This window comes from Rana temporaria, chromosome 3 (genome assembly GCF_905171775.1).
Source record: "Rana temporaria chromosome 3, aRanTem1.1, whole genome shotgun sequence".
Classification (NCBI taxonomy): Eukaryota; Metazoa; Chordata; class Amphibia; order Anura; family Ranidae; genus Rana; species Rana temporaria.
The window spans coordinates 183,672,806-183,688,103 of NC_053491.1; the positions used below are offsets into that span (position 1 = coordinate 183,672,806).

The 15,298-nt window shown below is 38.7% G+C and overlaps 1 protein-coding gene across 3 annotated transcripts in view; it reads right to left on the minus strand.

The window, feature by feature from the left end:
* The window catches only part of SYT1 (synaptotagmin 1), a 738,111-nt gene that overhangs the window by 481,555 nt on the left and 241,258 nt on the right, over positions 1 to 15,298 (minus strand). For all 3 annotated transcript variants that reach the window (XM_040343936.1, XM_040343935.1, XM_040343939.1), the window contains exon 4: positions 1,002 to 1,042. The gene's annotated coding sequence lies outside the window, so the exon portion shown is untranslated. The remainder of the gene's footprint in view (positions 1 to 1,001; positions 1,043 to 15,298) is intronic.

Below are 15,298 nucleotides of genomic sequence, written 5' to 3' on the forward strand. Positions count from 1 at the left end.
CGGCACGACTTCGGGGGCGACTCGGCAAGGCGTCCTGAAGACGTTTTCAGAGGCGACTTGCAAAATGACTTCTGTATAGAAGTCAATGCAAGTCGCCCCGGGTCGCCCCCAAAGTTGTACAAGAACCTTTTTCTAAGACGGAACAAATTGCGTCGCTCCTATTAGAACGGTTTTGGTGAATAAAATGGGACGCGACTTGTCAGGCGGCTGAGTCGCTCCAGTGTGAACCGGCTCTTACGGTTGAATATACACAATACATTGTGTTGTGGTTTCTGGTACGAGAAATGATTTTTTTAAAACAAACATGACTGCTTCCAGAACTCATTTAGCAGATCCCAAGCACTGGAGAGACATGTGTGCAAATAACTAAAGGGTTAAACTGCATGGATGATTTCAATCTCATGTTAGCGAGTGATTTAAAACCTAAACCTAAAAGCAAAACCATAATACATTTCAGCTTACAAATTTTTATGTGTTGCATGTAGTAGTTATCTTTTTTCAGTTTTTTTTTCCAGTTGTTATTCTTTTGTTTATGAGCCCCAGGTAGGTTTTTACTCGAGATTCCCTATAACAAATTTATAGGCTTGTCTTTTCTCTATATTATAACATCTTATAGATTAAACAGTTAAACATACCAAAGCACATTAAATACAAACTTTCACATTTTGACACAGCATTTCATGCAATGCTTTTGTGTCGCTTGGCACAAAACACAAAGAAAGTTTATTTTTATTATAGTTCTATAAAATATGCTAACAACTGTGCAATTTAATATTATTTTAATGTGACACACAAACTCAGTGGACCATTACAGACGATTGTGATGGCTTGATAACAAAGTATAAAAAATATATACTTTATATATACACTTTTATTTTCTATTATGTTTGTTCATAGGGAACCTGTATTTGCTGTTAACATATATGTAACATTCATGTAATATTTGTTGATAATATATTGATCATGTTAAAATTCAGAATAATTCTTGGAAATGTACTTACAGCTTTCTTAATTTCTGTTTATTGAAGTCACGATCCTTATCCTGTAAAAAAATAAAGACACTATAATATATATGTACCACGGTTTGCCCCCAGCAGCTACTTTAAAGTGATATTAAAGTCTTTTTTTTTTTAACAATAACAAACATGTTATACTTCAAGAAAAACAGAAATGGAAGCACGCAAGCCTAGCTCTGAGGAAGGGGGTGCACCCCCGAAACGTGTTAGCTGTACCCCGTGTTCTGTGCATTTCCATGCACAGTGTTTATGACCTTTTGTCAATTGCATTTTGTGAATACCTATTTTTATATAAAAACATGTTTTATTATTAAATTATCTTTGGTAATGCACTAGGTGTGCGCGCCTTCCATTTCTGTTTTTCTTGTAGTTCCTTTCGGATTACCCCATCTGAGGAAGGCAGCATCCACCTAGTTTTGGGATACCATATATACCTTTTACATCACCATTTTGTCTGATATCTGTTACATCACACCTTGGAAGACCTATTAGCGCTGGAAGTGACTGTTATACTTACCTACTCTGTGCAATGGTTTTGCACAGCGCAGCCCCAATCCTCCTCCTCTCGTGTCCCTCACCGATGCTCCTGGTTCTCTCCACCTGCCAAGTGCCCCCACAACAAGCAGCTTGCTATGAAGGTACTTGAGCAGGCTGACTCCTGAGCCGCTGCTCTGTGTGTCCATTCAGACATGGAGCCATGGCTCTGACCCACCCCCTCTCTCTCCTCATTGGGTCACTGACTTTGACAGCAGTAGGCAACAATGGCGCCCGCTTCTATCTCAGCCAATGAGGCCAGAGAGTCCCTGGAAAGCAAAGGCTCTTGTGCAACATCACTGGATCAAGATGGGGCTCAGATAGGTATTAGGGGGGCTGATGGGGTCTGCTGCACATATAAGGTTTTTTATGTTAATGCATAGAATGAATTAAGGTAAAAAAAAACTTCTTCCTTTAGAAACAATGTAATCTCTTGGGTTAAATCCAGAAGGGACTGATATCCAAACTTTGGATTAACCAAGTCTGGTTTATGTTCTCATAGCATAGAAACAACATGGACACTTGTGCTGCTCTGAATGACAGACCAAGGAAGCTTAGCTTGTCAAAAACTGCATGACAGCACTTTTCTAACAGAAAACCAACCTACACATGTGGCAGATCAAATGTTGAAATATTATTGTAAAACATGATCAAAAACCATATTCAAAGCATATTATTTTCATACAAAATAAGCCCAGCAAAAAAAAATATTTTTCTTCAAAGGTTTGAATTTATTTTTCATTTTATTTAAATGTATACATTTTTTTTTACAATACATGTTTTTAAAAACTGTACAAACTGCTGAATTTTAACATCTGCAACACAGAACACGAAAGGTCATAAATGCTGGATTATCATTAGAGCCACCCACACCATAATAATCAGTGTTCAGCGCAAAGCATTAGTAATTACCCACAGCTGTTACACCACAATAATATTGTACAATAAGGATTATTGTAATAAACACAGGGAGTTCCATTTGCAGGAAAATAATAAAAAAACATACAGTACAGCTAATTAACTAATTAATAAGACTTAGAGACAAACCAGTGCTGAAGGGTGAAATTACAGTTTGAGACATGTACTCATGCAAAAGAACATGCAAGATGAAGGGTGCTTATTTATTTTCTGGCCTTTACCAACAAACTCCAAAGAGCATGACAGAGCATACAGATCTTATGTTCAGATGAAGCTTGTAATCTAACTTTCCTACTACAGGCATGAACATACAGTTGCACACCTTAGATTTGTGAGTGTAATGGCCAAGTAAACCGTCATAATGTATATTTTACAATCATTACATGCCTCATTTGATCACTTATAATGATAAGAGCTTCCCAACACAATGCAAAATAGTACTTAGCAGATAGCAGACTGTATACTTTTTGGCTTTAACATATCAAGTACAAGTGCTATTTCCAAAACATATACTGACCAAATATGACTTTTGCCAAAACCGAGGTATTGAAAAACAACTGAAATGTGAACTAGATTATTGTAACAACCACATCATTTCTAATTCTCATTGGGAAAATTGTAAATATTGAGTCTTGCATGTGAAGAGCATTTGGTAAAGGTTGTACACGTACTATACAAACAGTGAAATATTCATTCAGTCTCTGTTGCACTGCCTAAACCTATTTTCATTTGATTTGCATTTGTGATGCCTAAGTGTATTGTCATCACCATAATAAAATCTGAAGAAAGACTTAAAATGGAAATAAGAACTTGCAGGGGCTCATTATAAACAAGTGGTATGGTCCCATCACAGCCTTATTGCTGTGTTAAGATTGAAGAATATGGGGACACATTTATAGAGCATGATAGTGTTTTTGCAGTGTTTTTGTGTTTTTGCACAACTGTACACTTTGGTTGTTTCAGGACTCACTCTTTTAGTAAGTGGTTGCTGTGAATAAATGTTTCTGACTACAGCGAATTTGTCAAGGCTGTACTAATGTATACACTAATGCCTCGTACACACGATCAGTTTTCCCGACAATAAAAGTGTGATGTGAGCTTTTTGTCAGGAATTCCGACCGTGTGTATGCTCCATCACACTTTTTCTGTGAGAATTCCGGGCAAGAAAAAATTGAGAGCAGGATCTAAATTTTCGTGACAGGTAAAATTCCTATCCGGAATCGCGGCAGTCTGTATGCAATTATGACGGGCAAAAAACGTGCATGCTCAGAATCAAGCAAAAAAAACACGGTTTTCCTGTCGGAAAAACTGATCGTGTGTACAGGGCATTACACTATGTTTATTTTTTTTCTATTATAAAAAAAGCTAGCCACTTTAGACTTTAAGATTTTTTTTAAACTATCATAAGCCTATGTTTATGGTTCTCCAAATTAGAATGTCACTAATCTGTTATCTCTAGCTAGAGTTTACAGACTACCACAAAGATTACTTGGTGATAATTTACCACAGTCATAAAAGCCAACCTGTGTGACTCTGTAGCTAGGTAAGAAAAACAATATGCATCTAATACCCTTGTTGTTTCCTCTTTTTTTTTACCTTTTTTTGATAATTTGATGATAAATTATTTATTGAACAACATTTTGGAGAATTGCTAATTAAATGTATCCACTACGCTGACAGAAGCTATGTTTTACAATGTGAAAGCCTAGAGTTTCAATAGCTAACATGAGCTACTATACCATGTTTGACGCATAAAGCATAATGCTGTATGCATGGAAAATCATTAATTATAGCCTCAGACACTCGTTACTATACAGGCTCTCTGAACTGCACCTGCTGTGCTTTTAAAAAATCCTATTACAGTCATGTATTATTAAACTGGTCTCTTTTTCAATTGTGTCAGCAACACACATATGGCCTATATCATCCATTATCTAGCTGTAACAGTAGACGTTGAAGAATAAGCTTGTCCAATGTTACAGAAAAAATAATATATATTGTGTTAAATAAATTGTTTATTTGATGTGTGACACCTGTCTTTAATTGCAGTGCTTTATTAGAAGCAGTATGCTTTTAATGTATATCTAGGCTTACATAGATTGCTGTCAAAGAAGAACAGCCCACCAAATGTCACATCTAACAGAAAATGAACAGATATAACTTAAATAAAAGGTATGACAAAAGTCACAGTTCGCTTGTTATCATTTGAGTAGCAGCCTATTTTGGCTAATGGTATATATAGAAAGACTTGAGAATATAAATGTCAGCTGCGTTTGTCCTTGACAAAAATGCCCAGGCTCATGAATTGACAGTCCTTCTGAGTATATACCATATATTATAGATTCCAGCAAACTTCTATATAGTGAATAACGATGAAAATGAGCCCTTTCTATAGGAAAGTCCTTTCAGCAGTTATATTCTAAAAATGATCTGCCTTTCTTAAAAATTCACATTGTTATTTATTTTTGGCTGTTGTCTTTATTCAACCTTAGCTACTTTGTAACTATGTAACTGCAACACCAAATTCAAATGTTTGTCAACATGTGTGAGTTAGCATAATTAAGTACAGTAAAACCTTGGTTTAAGAGTAATTTGGTTTGAGAGCGTTTTGCAAGACAAGCAACATTTTTGAATACATTTTGACTTGATATACAAGCGATGTCTTGATATACAAGTAGCGTTATGAACAACTGAGTATAAAAGAGAACAGAGGCGCCTCTAAGTGTAGCAATATGGTTACATTTAATGAAGGTACAACGTTTAGAAACTCACCTGGTTGATGATTAAAACAGGCACATACACGTATGCAGGCTTCCGGGGTAAAGCTGTCCACATATACCATCCTCAGCACCACCATCGATGTCCTCCCTTCCACACTGCATTCCATGAGCGGTTCAAGCTTCGCTTTCAGATTGCTCTACTGCAGGGTAGTCTTCCCGATCACGATTGTAGATTGACAGCGGTGAGAGCCGGAAGTGTGGAGGACGGTCTATGTGGACAGCTTTACCCCAGATGCCTGCATACTTAGATGTGTCTCTTTTAATCATCAACCATGTGAGTTGCTAAATGTTGTACCTTAATTAAATGTAACCATATTGCTACACTTGTGCCTCGTACACACAGGCAAACATGTACGATGAAAACGGTCCGCCGGACCGTTTTCAGCGGACATGCCCGCCCGGAGATTTCTGTATGATGGCTGTACACACCATCATACAGAAATGAGAGACAGCACAGTGACGTGTTCGCGCCGTCGCCGCGACGATGAAGCGGCGACATGCGTGACGCTGAAAGGTCAATGCTTCCACGCATGCGTTGAAGTCATTCGACGCATGCGAGGGATGGCGGCCGCTCGGACATGTACGGTAAGTCTGTACAGATGACCGAACATGTCCGACGGACAGGATTCCAGCGGGCATGTTTATAAGCAAGTTTAGAAACATTTGCCTGCTCGAAACCGGTCTGGCGGGCAAATGTACGCTGGAATCCTGTCCGATCGGCCGTACACACGACCAAACATGTCTGCTGAAACTGGTCCGCGGACCAATTTCAGCAGACATGTTCGGTCGTGTGTACGGGCCTTAGAGGCTCCTCTTTTCTCTTTTAAACTCAGTTGTGACGTGACGCTACTTGTAGCTCCTGCTGGGTTTTGCTTCTAAACCCCTTGTGGACTCTTCCATTTGTGAATGGACATTTTATGGTTACACAACCTGGTCGTATAGCTATAATCTTATTTTATGGACTATAAACTGAAGGACCTATGAATAAATGGTTGTGGAACAAATCATTTGAGTTTCCATTATTTCTTATGGGGAAATTTGCTTTGATATACAAGTGCTTTGGATTACAAGCATGAGCATGTTTCTGGAAAAAAATTATGTTCACAATCCAAGGTTTTACTATAGCTACATGCTAAATACGGAAGCATAGAAACACAGAAGAGTGATGACAGAAAACTGCCAAGTGGTCCAATGAGCCTGCCCCATTTATACTATGATATGGTAGCCCAGGATCACTGCCAGCCACATGTAAAAAGTGACAGTCTTTACTAAAAATGCAAAATATCCCAAAAACAAAATAGCCTACTTCAGCAAAAGAACACAAAACAGTCTATACTGGTTCGAAAGCACAAAATGATATAATGGCACACAGCCACTTTTGGAGTTTCCCATATGCTTTCAGGGGTCCCAAAGAGGTGGCTTCCATGGCTCTTTCAGGTGTATCCAGCTCACTCTCTCACTGCCAGGTGATGAATGACTATTATTCCTTTTATGGACTCACTCCCAAGTTGGTTAGCCCCTTCAGGAGCAAAGTCTGAGTAATCAGAGTTCAGAGGTTCTTCCCAACCAAATATGTTAAAACCAATGATTTTTGGAACCCCTCATTCTGCATGGGTGAGAACCCCTGAGTACTCAACAAACTTTGAAATCACCCACCTTAAAAGGGACCCCCAACCCAAATAGTGGTAAAATATACTTGTCGTTTAGTCTATGTTTACCTCACGCATGTTTGAATTCATGTACTATTGACTCACTTACTACTTCTCCTGGAAGTCTAATCCAAACATTAACTACTCTTGTTGCACTGACATGTGCCTTCTGTTTCTGTGAGGGCTGAGTGCTCTAAGCTGTTGAAAAAGTCTAGAGAAAGTTTCTAGAAATCCAAAGAGAAATACATTTTGCACTTACGGGTACTCTTCTTACCATGTTTTGTAAGTGGGGAGTACGTACTGCATAGCAAAGGCCAAAACCAGTCAGCCCTATGCCTACAGATACCAAAATAAATCTCTGGAAGTATTTTCTTTCCATATATTAGACAATTCATATTGGTAAGGTTTCTAATGATTGTTTATGGCACAGAAAACTTTTGTATTTTTAATGCAGTAACATGTGATATATCTATATAAAACAAATGTGATGTGCTCAAACTTCAATGGTATGAAAAATGTGAGCAAATACATAACAAAAATATGTAACAAAAATATCCATTCAATTGATCTATAGTATACAGTTCACCAATGAAACACGCTTTTGATAAAACTTGTAAGTACTTCCGTGGCTTTCTTTTTGCACTCACTTTATTTTGTTCCCAAGCTTCCTGACAAAAAAGAAGGGTGTTGGTGGCATTCCAACAAGTACCATGCTAGTAGAAAACTAGAGGTTTGGTTCAAAATTATATTTACAAAATACATCTTAGATTCAAAATGCATGTTTCAAAATGAGAACACACTGAGTCAATTTGATATTTATATTTGATATTTTATTTATTTTTGCAATCTTTGCTTCAGTGTAACTTTAGCTGCAGTGTACCAGTTCACACTAGTCCCATTTGTTGGTAAATGGTAATCTAAAGATCTAAGAATTACTGTTATTGAAGCAGAAGCTATTTTAACAAACACACCCACCCCATGTGATTCTACAGGAATTACGCTCCCAGCATGCTGTACTGTATAAGGGCTAGTTGTAGGGCTCTACACAGAACTCAGTTAGGTTAACTGACTGAACATTCTGACTTTTAGCACAGTTGAAATGTATGGTGGATAACACTATTACTTCTCTGTTTTTGTGTGTTGCAAGGGGTAATTGTTAAGAAAAAAAGGTTTTCTCAACTTTTTTTTCTTTACAAAGATAGGATTGTCAAATTATCTATATAGCTAAGCAAAATGTTCACACATTCACAAAATGTAATACGTTTCTTGGTGAGTAGCTGTTATCCTCTCATTTATAATGACACAGTTTATTCTAAGGCTTTTAAGCCTCAGGAAGATAAATGCAAGAACTTATTCTGAAATTGGGAAAGTCTGTTGTGTAAGAAAAAAAAATCTTACAAAACATGGACTATAGAAACTGCTCATCTTGCCTGGATTTTATTTGATCCAAATGAATCTGGAGGGGCACAGGGGAGGGACAGTAGAGGTAATATAAGGACAATGAAATTGCCATTTAAAAATATAATTCAACATCATGAATCAACTGATGCCTCTGTGGCTATTGACTCATACTGAAAATTAGAGTGACCCCCATGTCCAGTCCTGAATTCTGCAGATAGGTCTTTTTACTTCAGTTAAAATATCACAATAAAAAGGGGCATTTTGCATTACTATGTATTGATAATAAGATGCATACATGAAGCAACAAAGCTTACATCAGCCAAACACATAAAACAATTATTTGCTATATTTTTAGATCTTCTACATACTACTATGACACCAGTAAATATCGATATGCATGTTACTGTCTGCCACAGTATATAGGAACATTGCACAAAATCTAATTAAATCAAGATAATTGTCTGTTACTGACAAACAAATCAATAACTGCCCTTATATTAGTTTAATGCATTTTCAAATATTGTAGTAACAACATAATTTATGCTCACTAGCTCAATGAGAGACTTAAGTTGGCCTTACATGGATCAAAATTCAGTCAGTTCAGCAGGGACAGGCTGAATTTCAATCCATGTATGGGCAGGGTGGTTATACAGCAGTCAATCGGTAGATTGACTGCTGTACAACCACCCGCTTGGAAACTAACTATAGCCAACAGTTCTGATCAGTGTATTCTGACAGCAGGGAGGTCTTCCCACTGAACGTGTGGATGGAGAATCAAGTTAGTTTTATTTGTTCAACCCACTGATTGAACAGAAAAAAAAAGAATCATCTATATGCCGCCTCAATCTGGTTAAATCTTGTATTATTATTAGTATACCTGAACCCATTTTAACACAAGAAGCAGATGGAGTATGTCTCCTTATCTTCTTGTTCCTTTACATGGACAAAGTCAAATGACCAACTCTAACTATAATTGGTTGCAAATTTCCAAAGTCAGTTACATAAACCTTTATACCACTTATATTGCCCACAGTCATGGGTTGTCAGAATCACCCCACAACTGTCTATGATAGATTTCAAGCTGCAACGTTAACTATCAAACAGTAGATGGTCAAATAATGATCGTATCCCCCAATTGCCAGCAAGTGCAATACAAGTTTAATTTATTTTTATTTTTTTTAAATGTTAAAAGTTAAGAAAATTAAAAAGGACTGCAACAATCTGGGTAATCATGGGCAATTTTTGGTGATGTGGTTTATGCAGTTTAACCCTTATGCTACATTTTTTCATACAACATCAATTTCATAAATTAAAGTAGGCAGAAATAATTCCAGCTATGGTATATTTACTTAAAGTAATAAATGATGAGAATTTTTTTATGTGTTCTCTTAGTGTTAGGGTCATGTAAAGATCAAAGGTCATAGTCAAAGGTCATGATTAGTACAGTGTCATTTAGGTAGGACACAAAAAAGCAAAATGCACACCATTTGTTTCTGGGCATTACTACGGTTGCAAAGAGCAAATAACATACACATATGTGGTATGGCTGGGATTGTCAGGAGCAGGAGAATTTATTTTGTGTTGTTCTTTTTGGTGGTAGGTTATGGTAGTAGCAAGAAATATAAAGTTTGATTTAAAAAAGCATTTTTTTCCTATTTTGGGACAGTTTTCTATTGATAACAAAAAAAAGGGAGATAACTGTTATGATTTACCTCCAAAAGAAAGCTCACGTTGTTCTGAAAAAAACAAAAAAAAACAGGCATAATCCTCTTGGATACATAAAGTAGTTGCAAAATAGTGTTTAGGCATTAAGATTTGCTTTACCCTTAGTTACTAAGGGGTTAATCATTTCCTACTATATTCAAATTTTTAGTTTTGACTTTATATTTAGTTTTATTTTGTTAAAACTTTCAAAGAGCAAAACAAATTGTTTGGAAAGGATCTTATCGAATAAAGTAAAAGACAATAAAAAGAAAACAACATAACCCAGAGTATGTCAAATCATAAAACATAAGTATCAAGAAAATATGAAATTCACATTCAGCAATGTACTCAAAAAGGCATAATATCATCGTACAAAAAAATCTAATAGTAACAATGTACCAAGGTTCAGGCCCGGATTTACTCCCTTTGCCGCCCCAAGGCCGGGTCCTTCAATGCCGCCCCCCCCCCCCAAAAAAAAACTGAAAGTCCACCAACCCTGAAAACACACCTACATAGAAAATGTATGATGATTGAGGGGGTGAGCTGTGTACAGTGTATAGGATTGAGGGGTGATCTATGTATGGTGTGCAGGATTGAGGGGTGATCTGTGTATTGTATGCAGGATTGAGGGGTGATCTGTATACGGTGTGCAGGATTGAGGGGTGGTCTGTATACTGTGTGCAGGATTGAGGGGTGATCTGTATACTGTGTGCAGGATTGAGGGGTAATCTGTATACGGTGTGCAGGATTGAGGGGTGATCTGTATACGGTGTGCAGGATTGAGGGGTGATCTGTATACGGTGTGCAGGCTTGAGGGGTGATCTGTGTATAGGGCATTGAGGCGTGATCTGTGTACGGTGTGCAGGATTGAGGGGTGATCTGTGTATAGGGGATTGAGGGGTGATCTGTGTATAGGGGATTGAGGCGTGATCTGTGTACGGTGTGCAAGATTGAGGGGTAATCTGTGTATAGGGGATTGAGGGGTGATCTGTGCAAAGTGTGCAGGAATGAGGGGTGATCTGTGTATGGGGGATTGATGGGTCATCTGTGTACGGTGTGCAGGGTTGAGGGGTGATATGTGTATAGGGGATTGAGGGGTGATCTGTGTACGGTGTGCAGGATTGAGGGGTGATCTGTGTATGGTGTGCAGGATTGAGAGGTGATCTGTGTACGGTGTGCAGGATTGAGAGGTGACAGTGGGGGGACAGAAGAGACATTTAGGGACATTGGGGATAAGTGGAGAAGAGGGTGATGCTCTGTGTATGTGTGTAGTGTAGACTTTGTGAGTGTAGTTTGCCCTATGTGACTGTTATACATGCTGAGTGACCATTTACAGCAGCACACATGTCCATGGAACAGCAGAGGAGCAGAGCTCTGAGCAGTAAACTGCATGAACTCATTGGACTGGAAGCAGCTCAGTGTCCCGAGTCTCACAGCCAATAGGAAGCCAGGAAAGTCGGCATACATTTCTTGTGAGGAGAGAGGCAGAACTCACAGTGCTGGCTTTGCCTTGCAGAGGATGATTAGTTGCAGTAGCAGCTGCTCCCTCGTCTCTCCTGCTTTTTTTTGTTCTGATCTCGTCTGCCTCACTCACTGGCTGTCTGCCATAAACCAACGGGGAATGACTTGTCCCAGATACTGCGGTCAGGAGGAGAGGAGGAGAAGATAGCAGAGGCGGGACTTCACTAGCATTAAGGACAGGTTAGCCCCACCGTCTCACATGACCCCATTTGCCCAATCACAGAGCGCCGGCCGCCCAGCTGACATTAAACATGGCGGCCGGATCACAGGGGGACACAGGAAATAGAAATTAGGCTGACGGAGCCAGAGTGACACACGCTGACACAGGATTTCGCCCTCCCCCCACACTGCGTGGTGCAGCCCCTGCACTCACTGCCGCCCTGTGGCCTGGCCTCAGTGGCCTTGTCGGGAATCCGGCCCTGCCAAGGTTTACATATCGCACAGCAGGCCTAGAAGTTTTAAACATGAGATAGTAACAATGAGTATACATGTAACAACTAGTGTAATCTTCAGTAAAGATATCTGATTGGCATAAAAAATAAATGTGGGATTGTATGGTATACAGTGCCTTGCAAAATTATTCACCCCCTTGGCATTTCTTCGTGTTTTGTTGCCTCACAACCTGGAATTAACATGAATTGTTTGAGGATTTGCATCATTAAATTTACAGAACATGCCCACAACTTTGAAGATGTTTTTTTTTATTGTGAAACAAACAACAAATAGGACAAAATAACAGAAAAAGTCAATGTGCATAACTATTCACCCCTCTAAAGTCAATACTTTGTAGAGCCACCTTTTGCGGCTATCACAGCTCCAAGTCGCTTTGGATAAGTCTCTATGAGCTTGCCACATCTTACCACTCAGATTTTTGCCCATTCCTCCTTGCAAAACTGCTCCAGCTCCTTCAGATTGGATGGTTTACGCTTGTGAACAGCAATATTTATGTTTGACTACAGATTTTCTATTGGATTGAGCTCTGGACTTTGACTAGGCCATTCCAACACATTTACATGTTTCCCCTTAAACCACTCAAGTGTTTATTTAGCAGTGTGTTTGGGGTCATTGTCCTGCTGAAAAGTGAACCTCCATCCTAGCCTCTTGGCTTAAGTGTTGCAGTCTCTGGAGCCTTTCAAAAAGGTGTTTATATGTAATTACAGATCATGTGACACAGGTGGACATCATTTCACTAATTACAGGCATACCCCGGTTTTAAGTACACAATTGGGTTTATTTACTAAAGCTGGAAAGCAAAAAATCACGCTCACTTCTGCATAAAAACCAATGAGCTTCAAGGTTTTATTACCAGGCTTAATTGAACAAGCTGGGGTTAGAAGCTCATTGGTTTCTATACAGAAGTGAGCCTGATTTTGCGCTTTCCAGCTTTAGTAAATAAACCCAATTGTGTACTTAAAAGTGGGGTATGCCTGTATGTGACTTCTGAAGGTAATTGGTTGCACCAGAGCTTTTTATGAGCTTCATAACAAAGGGGGTGAATACATACGCACATGCCAATTATCAGTTTTTTATTTCTGAAAAAATAGTGTTATGTATATATTTTTCTAATCTTACTTCACCAACTTAGACTATTGTGTTCTGATCCATCACATATAATTCAGATTAAAAAAAACTAAAGGCTGTAATGTAACAAAATAGGTTAAAAGCCAAGGGGGTGAATACTTTTGCAAGGCACTGTATTTTTACTCAATGACAGAAAATATGTATTGATTTTAGAGCATATTTTTAAAATTACAATTACTAAATTTCAGAACGAAAACCTGTGTACAATGTACTACTCTTTTGAAATCTCTTTGTTGTTTCACGTTTCCTTCTGACAGGTTGATGGACATAGGTGTCAAATGTTTGGTAATACACCCACTAGACTGACAATGCAGACAATACACTCATTCTGCTACATTCTGTGTGCTCATAAAATGTTCATAAAGGTCTTAAAAACATGGTATTTTTTATTCAGAATAGGTATCAAGCATCACATAAATAAGTATTGCTATGCAAAAACAATAAATGGTTTTAAAGTATTAAAAAAGGAATAAAAAGTATATTATTTCATAATACTTACAATTTAGCTGTGTGTGTGTGCTTAATATGTGCTATAGCATACCAATAACCGCAGGTGGTCACGCACATTCAATCCAGGCATTCAATACGTGATCTAACGTATGACAAATCAACATGTATATGCATAATAGATTCGGAAGAATGGGTTTTCCAAGTGTGCACTGTACTGTATGAGTTTTCATAAATCAATGCTTTCATTTGCAATTTCCCATTCACATTGAAGTATTTCAACTTATAAATATGAAAAAACAAAACAAAAAAAACAATAGAACATAGAAACATTGGGGTAATTTACTAAAAGCAAACAGACTGTGCATTTTGCTTGCACATTCAGTTGTTCCATAGCATAGTAAATGAGGTAAGGTTTTACTTTGCAAATAATAGCCAATCGCATGCAAGGAAAAAAAAAAAAATTGATTTTTGATTGCACATGATTGGATGGTGAAAGTCAGAAGAGCTCCCCCTCATTTACTAAGCTCTGGAGCAAGTGCACTTACAAGGTGCAGCTGAACCTGCAAAGTGCACAGTATATTTGCCTTTAGTAAATCAACCCCAGAGTGTGCCATGGGGTACCAATGTCAAAATAAAAAGTATGTCTCCATATACAGAATTTGTATCTCTCCCTAACTACTCCAACACACAAAGTACAATGTGCCTGCTATGAGCCCATCTTTTAACCACTTAACGACCCGCCCATAGACAAAAGACGTCTACAGGGCGGTTCGTTAACTCTGGGAGGACGTCCATGGACGTCCTCCCAGAATCACGCTCCCGCGCGCCCCCTGGGGCGCGTACATGGTTGTGTCCGTTACTGCCGGGTCCAGAGGACCTGTCACATCACGGATCACGGTAAATTGCCACTGATAGCGGCCGTTTACCACGTGATCACTCCGTCCAATGACGGAGCGATCACATGTAAACAAACCAGCGTCATTTGATGACACTGGTTCCTCCCTCCCCTCTCTGTACGATCGGTACAGTGTGAGAGGAGAAAGCGGGTGTCAGCAGCGCTGTGGGCTGGATCTGTGACAATTGCAGTCACAGATTCAGCCATCCCTGCTCAGCCATCCCTGCAATACCCTATGCAATACTCTTCCTTCCCTGCAATACGCTGCAATACCCCCTGCTATACTGTACAATACCCCTGCAAATACTCTGCAATACCCCCGCTAGTACTCTGCAATACCCCCGCCAGTACTCTGCAATACCCCCGCCAGTACTCTGCAATACCCCCGCCAGTACTCTGCAATACCCCCGCCAATACTCTGCAATACCCCCGCCAATACTCTGCAATACCCCCGCCAATACTCTGCAATACATTCCTACAAAGTAGATCAATTTTTTACTGCAAAATGTGCCATTAGCACAAATAAAAAGTGTCACTGAATAATGAATCTCTCAACTCTTATAACATATACAACTGAACTAATTTGGTTACAGCTTGTATTTGTCTTATTCTGTATAAGCCACAGTTTAAATAGTATGAAGCTAAGTATTTTAATAAAAGTATTTCAGTGTCAATACAGTGTTTTTTATATTGTTGTGAAACAATATGCAGCGCTAAAAATTCTTATAAAGAACAAATTATGCATCAATGTGATGATAACACAATAACCTGTGAGTGAGTGTCCATTTGAAACAACCAGCACAAAAAGAAAAACACAAAGGAAAAAGTCCATCAATATGGGGTGTATGA